Raw genomic sequence first — 15,247 nt, forward strand, 5'->3', positions numbered from 1 at the left:
CCGCGCGAGATTAATTTGACTTTCTGTCTCACTGGTGTTTCTTGACTCTGTTTGTCTTATCAAGGTTTTAAGAATGTTTGGAGGAGAAAATACCCAACACTGACTTCTTCTGAACTTCTCTGTTCTCTCCACGACGTCCTGGATCAATAGAGCCTGAATGTGGAGGTTTTCAGCTTGAACAGGCTGACGACGGCGCCTGAGAGCGCTGCGCGACGTCTCGCACCGTGAAAAGTCCTTAAAGCGACAGAATCACCTCAAATCTCTCATCAGCCGTTAAATTTTCACTGAAAACCAGCTTAATTTTTCGAACCGTGTCCACTTCGATGTGTCTCACAGGTTTAGAAAAAATTTTGATCAAAAACAACGCGCCAGTCTCTCAGCAACTTCTCAGACAAAGGAATTCCGACGAGGGGCTGGACGACTCCTCCCCAAGGAGTGCTCACAGGCGAATGACGTCACCGACAGGCGTGGAAAAACTCACGCATGCGCACGAGGGTTCAAGCATGTCTGACGTAAAAAACTATGAATGAAATCCATATAGTTTTGAAAAAAATAAAAAGGACCGTAACTTTATTGACAGCCCTCGTATATACATACACACCCACAGACCACACACACACACATAGTAAAACGTACCTAAACCCTTATCGTATAAACCGGATATGCACACTCACTGGACAAACACAAAGTCCCAATGCTTTTGTATGGTTTCCATGTAATAAACACCGTATATAACAGATTTTCGCTTGCATCGGACAAAACGTCCCGCCCCATCTTAATGTATTTCCATTTAAAACCCCTTGCATGTACTGGACAGAGCAGTCTAGACATGTCCAGTAACAGAAGTATGAAATGAAGTTCATCAACTGACACACCGATTATTGGAAAGTGGATATTTACTTGATTAAAAATACCGGTTGTTTTTTTTTTTTTTCAAACCGTGCTCAGACACGGGACCTAAAAGAGACAGGGAGAAACTCAAGGCAGGTGATGATTACAAAATGCTTTGGAGCCTGACGTGCACTTGCTAAATGACAGACCACTACAAAAGGCTGTGATTGTTACAGTAGTGTTCACAATAATAGTAGTGCTATGTGACGAAAAAGATTAATCCAGGTTTTTGAGTATATTTCTTATTGTTACATGGGAAACAAGGTACCAGTAGATTCAGTAGATTCTCACAAATCCAACAAGACCAAGCATTCATGTTATGCACACTCTTAAGGCTATGAAATTGGGCTATTAGTAAAAAAAAAGTAGAAAAGGGGGTGTTCACAATATAGTAGCATCTGCTGTTGACGCTACAAACTATTATGTTCAAACTGCTTTTTTAGCATCCTGTGAATCACCAAACTAGTATTTAGTTGTATAACCACAGTTTTTCATGATTTCTTCACATCTGTGAGGCATTAATTTTGTTGGCTTGGAATCAAGATTTTGCTCATTACTAGTGTGCTTGGGGTCATTGTCTTGTTGAAACACCCATTTCAAGGGCATGTCCTCTTCAGCATAAGGCAACATGACCTCCTCAAGTATTTTGACATATCTAAACTCATCCATGATACCTGGTATGCGATATATAGGCCCAACAGCCATAGTAGGAGAAAACATGCCCATATCATGATGTTTGCACCACGCTTCACTGTCTTCACTGTGAACTGTTGCTTGAATTCAGAGTTTGGGGTTGTCTCACAAACTGTCTGCGGCCTTTGGACCCAAAAAGAACAATTTACTCTCATCAGTCCACAAAATATTCCTCCATTTCTCTTTCGGCCAGTTGATGTGTACTTTGGCAAATTGTAACCTCTTCTGCACATGTCTTTTATTTAACAGAGGGACTTTGCGGGGGAATTCTTGCAAATAAATTAGCTTCACACAGGCGTCTTCTGTCACAGCACTTACAGGTAACTCCAGACTGTCTTTGATCATCCTGGAGCTGATCGATGGGTGAGCCTTTGCCATTCTGGTTATTCTTCTATCCATTTTGATGGTTGTTTTCTGTTTTCACTCCCCGCGTCTCTGTTTTTTTGTCATTTTAAAGCATTGGAGATCATTGTAGATGACCAGCCTATCATTTTTGCACCTGCATGTAAGTTTTCCCCTCTCCAATCAACTTTTTAATCAAACTACGCTGTTCTTCTGAACAATGTCTTTAACGTCCCATTTTACTCAGGCTTACATAGGGGATACCTGATTCACACCTGTTTGTTCCACAAAATTGACAAACTCACTGACTGAATGCCACAATTACTATTATTGTGAACACCCCCTTTTCTACTTTTTTTTTACTAATAGCCCAATTTCATAGCCTTAAGAGTGTGCTATCATGAATGCTTGGTCTTGTTGGATTTGTGAGAATCTACTGAATCTACTGGTACCTTGTTTCCCATGTAACAATAAGAAATATACTCAAAACCTGGATTAATCTTTTTAGTCACATAGCACTACTACTATTCTGAACACTACTGTACATAGTCACTACTTCTTGTCCTGTCATATTTTAATAGTTTTTTCAGTGTGCCCATTGATTACATTTCAATCATGGATCAAATACATTTGGCAGAATAGTCTGCAAATATGACCAACTTCACAAAACAGAGTCAAGATTCTCAAATGACACACAATTCATAGAGAAAAATTATACGTACAGAATGCCAAAGGGTATTCCATGTGACGTCAGTGACCCTATGGCCTTGGTGGAGGTTTGCGCTCTGTAATTGCTTCTAGTTGTTGTTGCTATTATTACTTCCGCCAAGGAGGTTATGTTTTCGGTCACGCCTGTTTGTTTGTTGGTTGGTTTGTTAGTAGGATTACTCAAAAAATTCTCAAAGGATTTCAATGAAATTTTACCAGGGGTGTATCTTGGCCTAACTTAGAAGTTTTGGTAAATTTTGGTAATGATCCAGAACATGATTGTGCCAATTTCAATATTTTTTGCATCCAACTTCATGAAGACGGGTCATAAAGGCTGAACAAAAATTAAGTACGACACACAATAATTTAGCATTGTTTCTCCTCATTGAATAAACTTATTAGAAAAAACTTGTGTAGTTCATGCAGTTTCTCTTTATAAATACATTTGCTGAAGATCTAAGGGCTTAATCCTCTGGGGCCAACGCTGTCATATACAACGGCTGAGACCAAGCTTTACTAAATTATAAATAACTTGATATTGCATGTGGTTATAGACAAAAACAAATAAGAGACAAAATTCAATTTATTATTCAACTAAACTGCAAATATATGAATTTTTTAACATTTATGAAACACTTCTCTAAACAAGGCCATAGGGTCACTGACCCTAAAGAGATTCCCTCCTTGGCACAGTGATCTATTTCTTTTTGTCTCTTTCTCTAAAATTGTATATAATAATCATTAGAATTATTAATATATAAACAAAAAATAAATTTAAGAAATATTACAATTTGAAAACAAATGAACCTGTTGTGGGCTGGGGTGTTTGGCTGGCTTGGTTTTTGTTTTCTGTTTCTCCCACCAGGTGGTATGCATTCAGGACTGAGTGGCTGTGCATTAGGACCTCACCCTGAACACCTGAGGCTTGTTATCACGTGCAGGTCATCAGGACTCACAGCTGTGGTGTATTTTGTCTTGATCAGAGATTGCTGCATTTAAACCTTGAATGCACAGTGTGTGATTGCCAGAGACTCGACTTTGTGAGCAGACGTGTGAGATCGACGTCAGGAGAACAATCTCACCATCACGGACGCAGAGACCGCTCCAGGTTTGATGCCACAGTCTGTGAAGGAGGATTGGGTGAGGTCTCACGCTCTTCAGCACACTTCCTAAGGTATTTGGTTTTGGTGACTTTTATGAAGTAATGACAGTGGATTTGGTGTCCCTCACACCTTGTTGTATTGAGCTGTCACGTTATGCTAATTGTCTAATCAGCTTCTGCTGCAGTGGAGATTTGAACTGAGTTGTTCTGTGCCTGCAGGGTGAGAAGCTGATGTATAGATTTAAGCCAGGAAGTGTTTGCTGATTGCGTGCACCTTTGAGTTGTGTCTCTCTGTGTGGAGTTGGGACTCACCTCCATGTTTTCTTTCTTCACAGACCTCGGTTTGTCGCGGCCACCTGGGGGGTGTCGGCGGGATCCCTGGGCTCCGAACTGCTGTGCTCCGGACCGTTTGCGCTGTTGAGAGCGCGCCGTGTTTCCACCTCACCAGACCGCGGGACTTTTAGTTGTTTAGCACGTCAACTCACTGTTATGTTTATTAAGTTCTGTTACCTTTTGAACCGTGCTCTGCTTATTTTATGCTGGGTCCTTTCAAATGCTGGGTCGGTGCTCCGACCGCGTCCGAAACATAACAGTAGTCTCTGGCCATTTACCAATGGACCAGCGGAAGCAGAGACGGTATTTTTGCCGGGAAGGCTGCAGCAGATGTTGGAGTTGATCCGGGATCAGTTGCGGGTGCTCTCCGCCCGGGTTGTGCACATTGGTGTGCGCATAGGCGGAGTTTACAGCTTGGTCGCGTCGCACCCCGCTGTTACGGCTGTAGCCCCATCTCCTCCCGTGCAGCTGGCTCCGACGCCTATTGTAGCAGCCCCGGTGGTATTAGTTTGCACTTTAAGCTGTTTGTTATAACCTGCTGTCGTTTACAGCAGTGTGAATTGGTTTTTACTCTGTTACCACGGGGATTTTCTTATTTGGCACTTTGGCTCCCTCTGTTGGTGACAGAGTCACATTACCGTCTAGGTTCAAAGGATGGAAAACACAATGTTTTTCCATTCTTTGCACTTGACGATGTAGGCCAATGTTTTTATCAGGGGTTAATTTGTTGTTTTTGTGGATTATAGCACTGTCAGTGGTCTGGTGGAGTTGAAATACAGGCTGTCTGGAGCATGGCATGGACCCAGGTGACTTTATGTTTGTCTGTTGGTCTTTCTTTTTTATTTCTTTTGGTTTCACCTCCCAGGGTTTGATGGGACGGTCCTCTGGGGGGTGATGGGGGGGTAATTGGGTTGTTTTTTCTTTTTTTTTTCTTTTTCTTTTTTTTTGTTTTTGTTGTTCCCTGTCTTCTCCTTTGGCCCCAGCCGTGTGAGCCGTAGGTTGTCGGCGTTGCTGGGGTGGTGCAGTTTGGCTGTGCTGGGCGTTTCCCAGGTAACCTCTGCATCTGGGAGGTGGGGGGGGGGGGTTCGGGGTGTTGTTTTTTTGTTGATTCCCTGTTCCACCTCCGGCTTCAGCGCGCCTTTGAGCCATATGCCATCGGCGTAGGTGAGGTTTGGGGCAGTGGAATATACCCGCAGCTGGTGGCTGGTTTAAAAGTCGGAGGAGTGGCGCCGTCTTGTGCCGTACACCATTACCGCTGTTCCACTCCTCCCGGTTGACTTTTGGGGTATAGTCGTGGTTGGTGACACTGGACGTACTTCCAGTTTCCACTGCGCTGAGGGGGTGGGGTTGGGGTTGTTGTTTTGTTTGTATGTTTTTTTTTTTTTTTCCCCCCAGTTTCCGCCCTCAGGGTGTGACTGTGGTGTCCTCTCCGGGGGAAAGGAATGTGGGTCCATCTAGCCGTAGACGGCCGGTGCTGGGTCTGTTAGTCATGGGGGGGGGCGTCTCCTGGGGTTTGATGGAATGGTCCTCTGGGAGGTGCTGGGAGTCCCGGTGGGTGACTTTGGATCCCAGAGGGACCTCGGCTGTGGTTATTACTCCTGGAGCAGGCGGGATGTCCTCTGGGGGGTGTTGGTCCCTACATGTCGTCCGGGGGGGGTGTAAGATTTTTTTTTTTTTTTTTGCAAGCTTAAGTTTGGGTTGTGTTTTTCTTTTCCCTCTTCCCGGGGTTTGATGGGACAGTCCTCTGGGGGGGGGGGGTTGGTATGCTTGTTTGTGTTTGTCTTTTTTTTTTTTTCTTTTTTTTTTGTCTTATGACTAAGCAGACTTTAACACACAGTCGGAACAAGGCTGAGTGCACAGGTTCAAGAACTCCTGGCCAAAATTATGCAAAGTGAACAACTAAAGTAAGAGTCGACAGGAATGAACGCAAAGATGCAGTCAGAGGTGGAGACTCTAACAGGTTTGCTAAATGAAACAGAGGGCAAAACCATTAAAGTCAACAAAGGATATCTCTGCACTGGAGTGTCAGCTGCGGAGCAGTCTACTGCAGACAGGCTCAGGGTGAGAAAGGATGAGCTCCAGGATGAGAGTGATAGTCTTGGCACAAAGTTCCCTGTTGACAGAAAAGACGGCTGGAAGCGTGCATTATCCAGCTGAAGGAAGAACTAGAGCAGCTCAACACTGAGATGATCAATGACTGCATGAAGAAATTAACATTGCAGGTGGAGCAGTTGATGATGGAGTTGTCGTCAGAGCACAGTAACGCACAGCTCCTGGAGACGGGCCTTTCCCAGCTGGATCGTCAGCACAAGGAGCTGAAACTGAAGCTGCAGGAGGTGTTTTTTGTTCCCAGCCAACATTCCAGCCATGGTCCCTGGAGGGGGGCTTTGTTTTTTCTGGCCCAGGTCCGTGTGGTCGCCAGGAGGCTTCCCGTGAGGGTGGGGTACTGTTGTGGGCTGGGGTGTTTGGCTGGCTTGGTTTTTGTTTTCTGTTTCTCCCACCAGGTGGTATGCATTCAGGACTGAGTGGCTGAGCCTCAGGTGGCTGAACACCTGAGGCTTGTTTTCACGAGCAGGTCATCAGGACTCACAGCTGTGGTGTATTTTGTCTTGATCAGAGATTGCTGCATTTAAACCTTGAATGCACAGTGTGTGATTGCCAGAGACTCGACTTTGTGAGCAGACGTGTGAGATCGACGTCAGGAGAACAATCTCACCATCACGGACGCAGAGACCGCTCCAGGTTTGACGCCACAGTCTGTGAAGGAGGATTGGGTGAGGTCTCACGCTCTTCAGCACACTTCCTGAGGTAATTTGGTTTTGGTGACTTTTATGAAGTAATGACAGTGGATTTGGTGTCCCTCACACCTTGTTGTATTGAGCTGTCACGTTATGCTAATTGTCTAATCAGCTTCTGCTGCAGTGGAGATTTGAACTGAGTTGTTCCGTGCCTGCAGGGTGAGAAGCTGATGTATAGATTTAAGCCAGGAAGTGTTTGCTGATTGCGTGCACCTTTGAGTTGTGTCTCTCTGTGTGGAGTTGGACTCACCTCCATGTTTTCTTTCTTCACAGACTCGGTTTGTCGCGGCCACCTGGGGGGTGTCGGCGGGATCCCTGGGTCCGAACTGCTGTGGCTCCAGACCGTTTGCGCTGTTGAGAGCGCGCCGTGTTTCCACCTCACCAGACCGCGGACTTTTTAGTTGTTTAGCACGTCACTCACTGTTATGTTTATTAAATTCTGTTACCTTTTGAACCGTGCTCTGCTTATTTTATGCTCGGTCCTTTCAAACGCTGGGTCAGTGCTCCGACCGCGTCCGAAACATAACAGAACCCAAACGTGATGACAGCTGCAACTGCTTAATGCTAACTTTTAACATTGAAAATGCCATAGACATGCTAACGCGTTAGCATTGGGATCCGGATCGTGATCCGGATCACCGCTAAAATTTAATCACTTGTTCCTCTTGTCATTTCCAACGACTCCACAAAATTTCATCAAAATCCGTTCAAAACTTTTTGAGTTATCCTGCTGACAGACAAACAAACAAACAACATGACCGAAAACATAACCTCCTTGGCGGAGGTAATAAGTTTCACTTTTTGAATGGAATTACTGAAATAAATCAACTTTTTCATGATATTCTAATTATATGATCAGCACCTGTATGTATGTTCTGGGCTGCATCTAGTTCTGTTAACCTTATATTTCTTTTTCAGATTCTCCCATTTTTTGCATCCAGCCCTATTTCCTTTAGAATTTTCCTTGACAAATAGTGTATTAGGACATCAGGTTATGTGTTACACATACATGTGTGTGTATATATTTTCCAACTTACTCCGATTGATGAAACCTCTCCTCATTTTCTGCCTGAAAGTTTATTAGGAGACGAGTGTGTTCAGGGCTCCCTGTTTGTTTACAAAATACACACGTGTTACAGACCTTGAAATCCAACAGCAGGAATCGCTATTATCCAAAGATTTATGGACATAAAAATTAACATGATTATTCTTTATCACAATGTTCTCCATTGTGAGATATAAAAGTGTCTTATTGTAGCGTTCATGTGTATGTGCATTATAACGCCTCAGCACACGAGCGAAGTTACGATATTCTTCAGAACGACAATATATGCAACATGCATCCAGCAGCACAGATGTTGCTGTCATAGGCAATTGTCTGTAAAGTTTTTTGGCAAGTTATAACTTTCTAAACAGCGTAATTTGTAATGAAAGCCACTTTCATTTGTGTGACTCTGGGCGCCATGTTTGTTTCTTTGGAGACAGCGGTAAGCTCCTCCTACCCCTCCAAACGGAGTGTACATCCAGATTCACTCCGTTTGAAGGGGTTTGTAGCTATCTGCCTACCCCTCCTCCTCGCTCCAAAAAGAGAATTGAGACACCCCTCTGTCTCTCGTGCCCACGCAAAACAGAGGGGAAGGGAAGGGGAATGAGGGGCAGAATTGAGATTCAGCCAAAGTAGCCCTGCACTCTGAGAACACAGAGCCCGGGTTGGTACGTAGGGCTTAACCCCTTAACGCCCGAATTTATATAGCTGTATATAAAAAAATGTTTTGTGTGTTTTTGCCTTTAAGTAGATGGTAAATAATGTTGAGATTATTAATTTCACTTTTGCACAAAAACTATATAGTAATATTGGGTATTCTGGTAATGACTTTATGTTTTAATGTTATAATAATAATGATGGTATGTTGCAAATTTGCGACAACAGGCATACAGGTCAATTTGGTAAGTTGCACATTTGAGTCAGAGATTGTAGCATATATGCGACGATGGGTGTTAAGGGGTTAATTAGGTCAGCTACATAGGGAGGTGCTTGTCTGTGAATAATTTTTTAGGTTAATACCAGAACTTTAAACTCTGATCTCACAGGGACAGGATGCGAGTGAATAGACCCCAAAATGGCTGTAATGTGGTCAAACATTTTTTTCCTGCCAAATCATTAACATGATCTCTAAAAGTATTTATTTTGTCATATGTTATATCTATTATATGTTGGTGTTCTCTAAAACATTTTAGTGGACAAATGTGGGGCCCCCCTGAAACACTGGAACCTGGTCTTTTTCTGGTCTAACACGCATGCACACACCCATGTACGAGGTCTGTCCATAAAGTATAGGTCCACGCCTGTCGGTGACGTCATTCGCCTGTGAGCACTCCTTGTGGGAGGAGTCGTCCAGCCCCTCGTCGGAATTCCTTTGTCTGAGAAGTTGCTGAGAGACTGGCGCTTTGTTTGATCAAAATTTTTTCTAAACCTGTGAGACACATCGAAGTGGACACGGTTCGAAAAATTAAGCTGGTTTTCAGTGAAATTTTAATGTCTGATGAGAGATTTTGAGGTGATACTGTCGCTTTAAGGACTTCCCACGGAGCGAGACGTCGTGCAGCGCTCTCAGGCGCCATCATCAGCCTGTTTCAAGCTGAAAACCTCCACATTTCAGGCTCTATTGATCCAGGACGTCGTGAGAGAACAGAGAAGTTTCAGAAGAAGTCGGTTTCAGCATTTTATCCGGATATTCCACTGTTAAAGGAGATTTTTTTAATGAAAGATGTGCGGCGGATTGCAGCGTCGGCTCACAGCTGCCGTGACGCTCCGCCACAGGAAAAACACCTCTGTTGGAAGCCTTAAGGACAAGTTGGAACATGTCCAGCTGTTAAACAATTTCTCATATACTCACTCCACTGAAAGCCATCAAAAGCCGCCTGGATTTTACAAATGGTTATCAACACGGAGGTGTTTTTCCTGTGCCGCCGCACCGTGCCGGCTGCGTCCCGACGCGCGGACCCGTCCGCACGTCTTTCATTAAAAAATCTCCTTTAACAGTGGAATATCCGGATAAAATGCTGAAACCGACTTCTTCTGAAACGTCTCTGTTCTCTCATGACGTCCTGGATCAATAGAGCCTGAAATGTGGAGGTTTTCAGCTTGAAACAGGCTGACGACGGCGCCTGAGAGCGCTGCGCGACGTCTCGCACCGTGGGAAGTCCTTAAAGCGACAGTATCACCTCAAAATCTCTCATCAGCCGTTAAAATTTTCACTGAAAACCAGCTTAATTTTTCGAACCGTGTCCACTTCGATGTGTCTCACAGGTTTAGAAAAAATTTTGATCAAACAAAGCGCCAGTCTCTCAGCAACTTCTCAGACAAAGGAATTCCGACGAGGGGCTGGACGACTCCTCCCACAAGGAGTGCTCACAGGCGAATGACGTCACCAACAGGCGTGGAAAAACTCACGCATTCGCACGAGGGATCAAGCATGTCTGACGTAAAAACATGTGAATGAAATCCATATAGTTTTTGAAAAAAATAAAAAGGACCTATACTTTATGGACAGACCTCGTATTAATCCATTCTGGTTCCTGACTTATCCAATATTATTTCATTCACAACCCAACAGTTTACTCGCCATTTTAAGAACCTCACTATGAAGAGTTGAAGGGAATAGATTACTTAAGTTATCTATTAATGAGGTAGGACACTGACATTATGCATACACACATGCACACTTCAACAGAAAGTGGAGCTGTGCATAATATTTTAAAGAAAACTCTGTGCCAATCCATGCTTTTCATAAAACGTACATAAAATATCAAATCTGGTGAATCTCAACTTTTGTAAGGATATGCATTCACACAGGCTCAACTGGGATGTGATTAATCATGCAGCCTTAATTATGATTATGATGATCACACATATCGAACATCGAGTGAGGCTGAAGACTGAATAGTCACATGTGCCATCCTCCTCATCCACCATGAGGACCCCTAGAACTGAAAGGCTGCCATTTTAAATGGTCACATCATGTGATCTAAAATAGCATGGGGGAAGAATTGATTTGGTTGCAGTAACATCATTTCTGGTTTTCTTCCGCATCAGACCAGTCACTGGCATGATAATACGTGGCTGTCGATGTGTTTTACCATAGAGACACATTGTGTATTTGGGAGCTGTCTTTGCTCTTGGATTCCAGATTTAAGTGATTATTTGTTTGAACTGAGTTATATTTCTGTTGTTGGGGCCTTATTGTGGCCTTCAACTATTCAGAGGGTTTGGATAATATCGCCCGGGAGCGATACCAAACCAAATTAGCAGCATCAGGACTGGCATCTCGTCTGTACCAACTCGAAGTAAGACAATGGAAAAATGAACCCACACAATGGCCCGATGTTCGATATCCTGATATTTATTCCTATCTCATCGACATACACCAGGTATTTATGAAAGTAATTTGTATTTCAAATAATTTATGTCATGTATACATTGTGAATTGCTGGTCTGCCCCAGGAGGGGCCATGCTGCTGATTATTTTCGCCCAAAGTAACACATGATAGATCAATGTGATGTATAATCCTCTTGGTGTGTCATCATTATCCTTTATGAAATACTGGCCTGTGGCGTGGAGGGCCATGCTGGCCAAATTTTGCATGTTTTGTTTTTAATATTGTGATGGATTTTAATTTTCTTTCTCACTTTGTTGGTACAACCCACTGCCTCGCATTGCTGAGCCATTTTAAAAAGCAAAAACTAAATGTAAAAAACACATCTAATTAAACTCTCTGCTACTTAAACAATCCATCCAGCTCAATTATTGTCACTACAGCCAGTGTTGATAAGGACATTGCTAAGACCTCACAGACAGAGGGTCAGGATGTGCAACCAAGTCAATATACCAAAAACGATTCTCGGACTTCAAAGTAAGTAGTGCATAGTGCCGAAGTTGGCCACTTAGTGCACCACTGAAATTTCTGTTGGCTGTTGTCTGCAACAACACCAAAATTTATTGAGAATCGGCGATATTCTTTAAATCTGAGGCAGAATATTTGCATAAGTGTGAAAATAACATACATTAAGAATATTTTATTCTAGGCCATGTTTCCTGCTAATTTATTTCTCTGAATCAAAATTATTTGGCTTTTGTTGTGATCAAGTTGCAATTGCTCCGGAGGCCTGGTCCATGCTCACAGCCCCTGGCTGTTGGGACGTGGAACGTCACTTCGCTAGGGGGGAAGGAGCCTGTGCGGGCTCACCTCCACGCACAGCTTGGGCTCTGGTACCCAGCTCCTGGAGAGGAGCTGGACGCTTCATTATTCTGGCGTCGCCCGGGAGAGGCGGAGAGCTAGGGTCACATTGCTTATTGCTCCCCAGCTCAGTCGCCAAGTGTTGGAGTTCACTCCGGTGAACGAGAGGGTCGCATCCCTACGCCTTCGGGGACAGGTCTCTCACTGTTGTCTTGGCCTACGGGCCGAGCAGCAGTGCAGAGTACCCGACCTTCCTGGAGTCCCTGGGAGGAGTACTAGATAGCGCTCCGACTGGGGACTCCATTGTTCTCCTGGGGATTTCAACACCCACGTGGGCGGTGACAGTGAGACCTGGAGGGGGGTGATCGGAAGCACGGCCTCCCCATCTGAACCCAGTGGCATTCAGTTTTTGGACTTCTGTGCTACTCACAGTTTGTCCATCACGAACACCATGTTTGAGCACAAGGGTGTCCATAAGTGCACGTGGCACCAGGACACCCTGAGCCGGAGGTCGATGATTGACTTTGTAGTCGTATCATCTGACCTTCGGCCATGTGTCTCGGACACTCGAGTGAAGAAGGGGCAGAGCTGTCGACTGATCACTACCTGGTGGTGAGTTGGATTCACTGGGAGGGTAGGAAGCCGGTCAGACCTGGCAGGCCCAAACGTATCGTGAGGGTCTGCTGGGAACGACTGGTGGAACCCTCTGTCAGCGAGGTCTTCAACTACCACTTCCGGGAGAGCTTCTCCCAGATCCCGGGGAGGTTGGAGACATGGAGTCCGAGTGGACCATGTTCTCCACCACCACTGTCGATATGGCTGCTCGTAGCTGTGGTCGCAAGGTCTCTGGTGCCTGTCGCGGCGGCAATCCCCAACCCGGTGGTGGACACCGGAAGTAAGGGATGCTGTCAAGCTGAAGAAGGAGTCCTACTTATCTTTGTTGGTAGGTGGGACCCCAGAGGCAGCTGACAGGTACCGGCAGGCCAAGCGTGCCGCAGCCCGTGCGGTCGCAGAGGCAAAAACTCAGGTCTGGGAGGAGTTCGGGGAGGCTATGGAGGAGGACTATCAGTCGGCCTCGAAGAGATTCTGGCAAACTGTCCGACGCCTCAGGAGGCGGAAGCAGCTCTCCACCAGCACTGTTTACGGTGCGGTGGGAAGCTGTTGACCCTGACTGGGTACTTCAAGGATCTCCTCAATCCCATTGTCACGTCTTCCGAAGAAGCAGAGACTGGGGACTCAGAGGCGGACTCATCCATTACCCAGGCCGAAGTCACCGAGGTGGTTAGAAAGCTCCTCGGTAGCAAGGTTCCTGGGTGGATGAAATCCGTCCTGAGTACCTTAAGTCTCTGGATGTTGTGGCGCTGTCTTGGCTGACATGCCTCTGCAACATCGCGTGGCGATTGGGGACAGTGCCTCTGGATTGGCAGACCGGGGGTGGTCCCTCTGTTTAAGAAGGGGGACCGGAGGGTGTGTTCCAACTATAGGGGGATCACACTCCTCAGCCTCCCCGGTAAGGTCTATTCCAGAGTACTGGAGAGGAGAATGCGACCGATGGTCGAACCTCAGATTCAGGAGGAGCAGTGTGGTTTTTCATCCTGGGTCGCAGGCCCACTGGACCAGCTCTCACACCCTCAATCGGGTGCTCGATGGGTTCATGGGAGTTCGCCCACAGTCCACCTGTGTTTGTGGATCTTGGAGAAGGCCGTTCAAACCGTGTCCCTCGGGGCACAGTGTGGGGAGTGCTCCGGAGTACGGGTCTGGGGTCCTTTGCTAAGGCTATCCGGTCCTGTACGTCCGCAGCAGGAGCTTGGTTCACATTGCTGGTAGTAAGTCAAACCTGTTTCCAGTGCACGTTGGCCTCCACCGGGCTGCCCTTTGTCACCGGTTCTGTTCATTATTTTTATGGACAGAATTTCTAGACGCAGCCAGGGTGTAGAGGGGGTCTGGTTTGGAAACCACAGAATCTCGTCTCTGCTGTTGCGGACGATGTGGTTCTGCTGGCTTCATCAAATCAGGACCTTCAGCGTGCACTGGGGCGGTTTGCAGTCGAGTGTCCGGGATGAAAATCAGCACCTCCAAATCCGAGGCCATGGTTTTCAACCGGAAAAAGGTTGCTTTGCCGTCTTCAGGTCGGTGGAGTGTCCTTGCCTCAAGTGGAGGAGTTTAAGTATCTCGGGGTCTTGTTCACGAGTGAGGGACGGATGGAGCGTGAGATCGATAGACGGATCGGTGCAGCATCTGCAGTGATGCGGTCACTGTATCGGACCGTCGTGGTGAAGAGAGAGCTGAGTAGGGGGGCAAAGCTCTCAATTTACCGATCAATCTACGTTCCGATCCTCACCTATGGTCATGAGATTTGGCTCATGATCGAAAGAACGAGATCGCGAGTACAAGCGGCCGAGATGAGTTTCCTCCGCAGAGTGGCTGGGCGCTCCCTTAGAGATAGGTTGAGGAGCTCGGTCACTCGGGAGGAGCTCGGAGTCGAGCCGCTGCTCCTCCACATCGAAAGGAGTCAGTTGAGGTGGCTCAGGCATCTTTTCCGGATGCCCCCTGGACACCTCGCTGGAGAGGTGTTCCAGGCATGTCCCACTGGGAGGAGGCCCCGGGGAAGACCCAGGACACGCTGGAGGGACTACATCTCTCGGCTGGCTTGGGAACGCCTTGGGTTCCCCGGAGGAGCTGGGGGAGGTGTGTGTGGATCGGGAGGTCTGGGCGGCTTGCTTGAGCTGCTGCCCCCCGCGACCTGACTCCAGATAAAGCGGAAGAAAATGGATGGATTAATAGGAACAGTTTTCATCCCATCAATGTACAAATCATATGTGATGCTTTGGGTTAGGAACAGTCTACATGCTGGTACAGTGCATGATGGGTGGTTGGTTAGTGAGTTTTACAGTTTATATATTTAATTGGTCCCGAATGAAAACCAGCTCAGGCACATATGGGCATGCGCGCATTCAATTTTTTTTATTTTTTTTTTTACTTTTGCTGGTGAAACTAGAGCTGCAGAACAAACCCCAACACCGACCAAGGGAGGCGGTGCAATGAACTCCATTCCCCCACTTGGACAGTAGTGGAGAGGGTAATCGGGACACAGCCAAGGAAATGGTAATGTATCCATCCCCTGACTGGTCTCATGAAAATC

This window comes from Thalassophryne amazonica, chromosome 4 (genome assembly GCF_902500255.1).
Source record: "Thalassophryne amazonica chromosome 4, fThaAma1.1, whole genome shotgun sequence".
NCBI lineage: Eukaryota > Metazoa > Chordata > Actinopteri > Batrachoidiformes > Batrachoididae > Thalassophryne > Thalassophryne amazonica.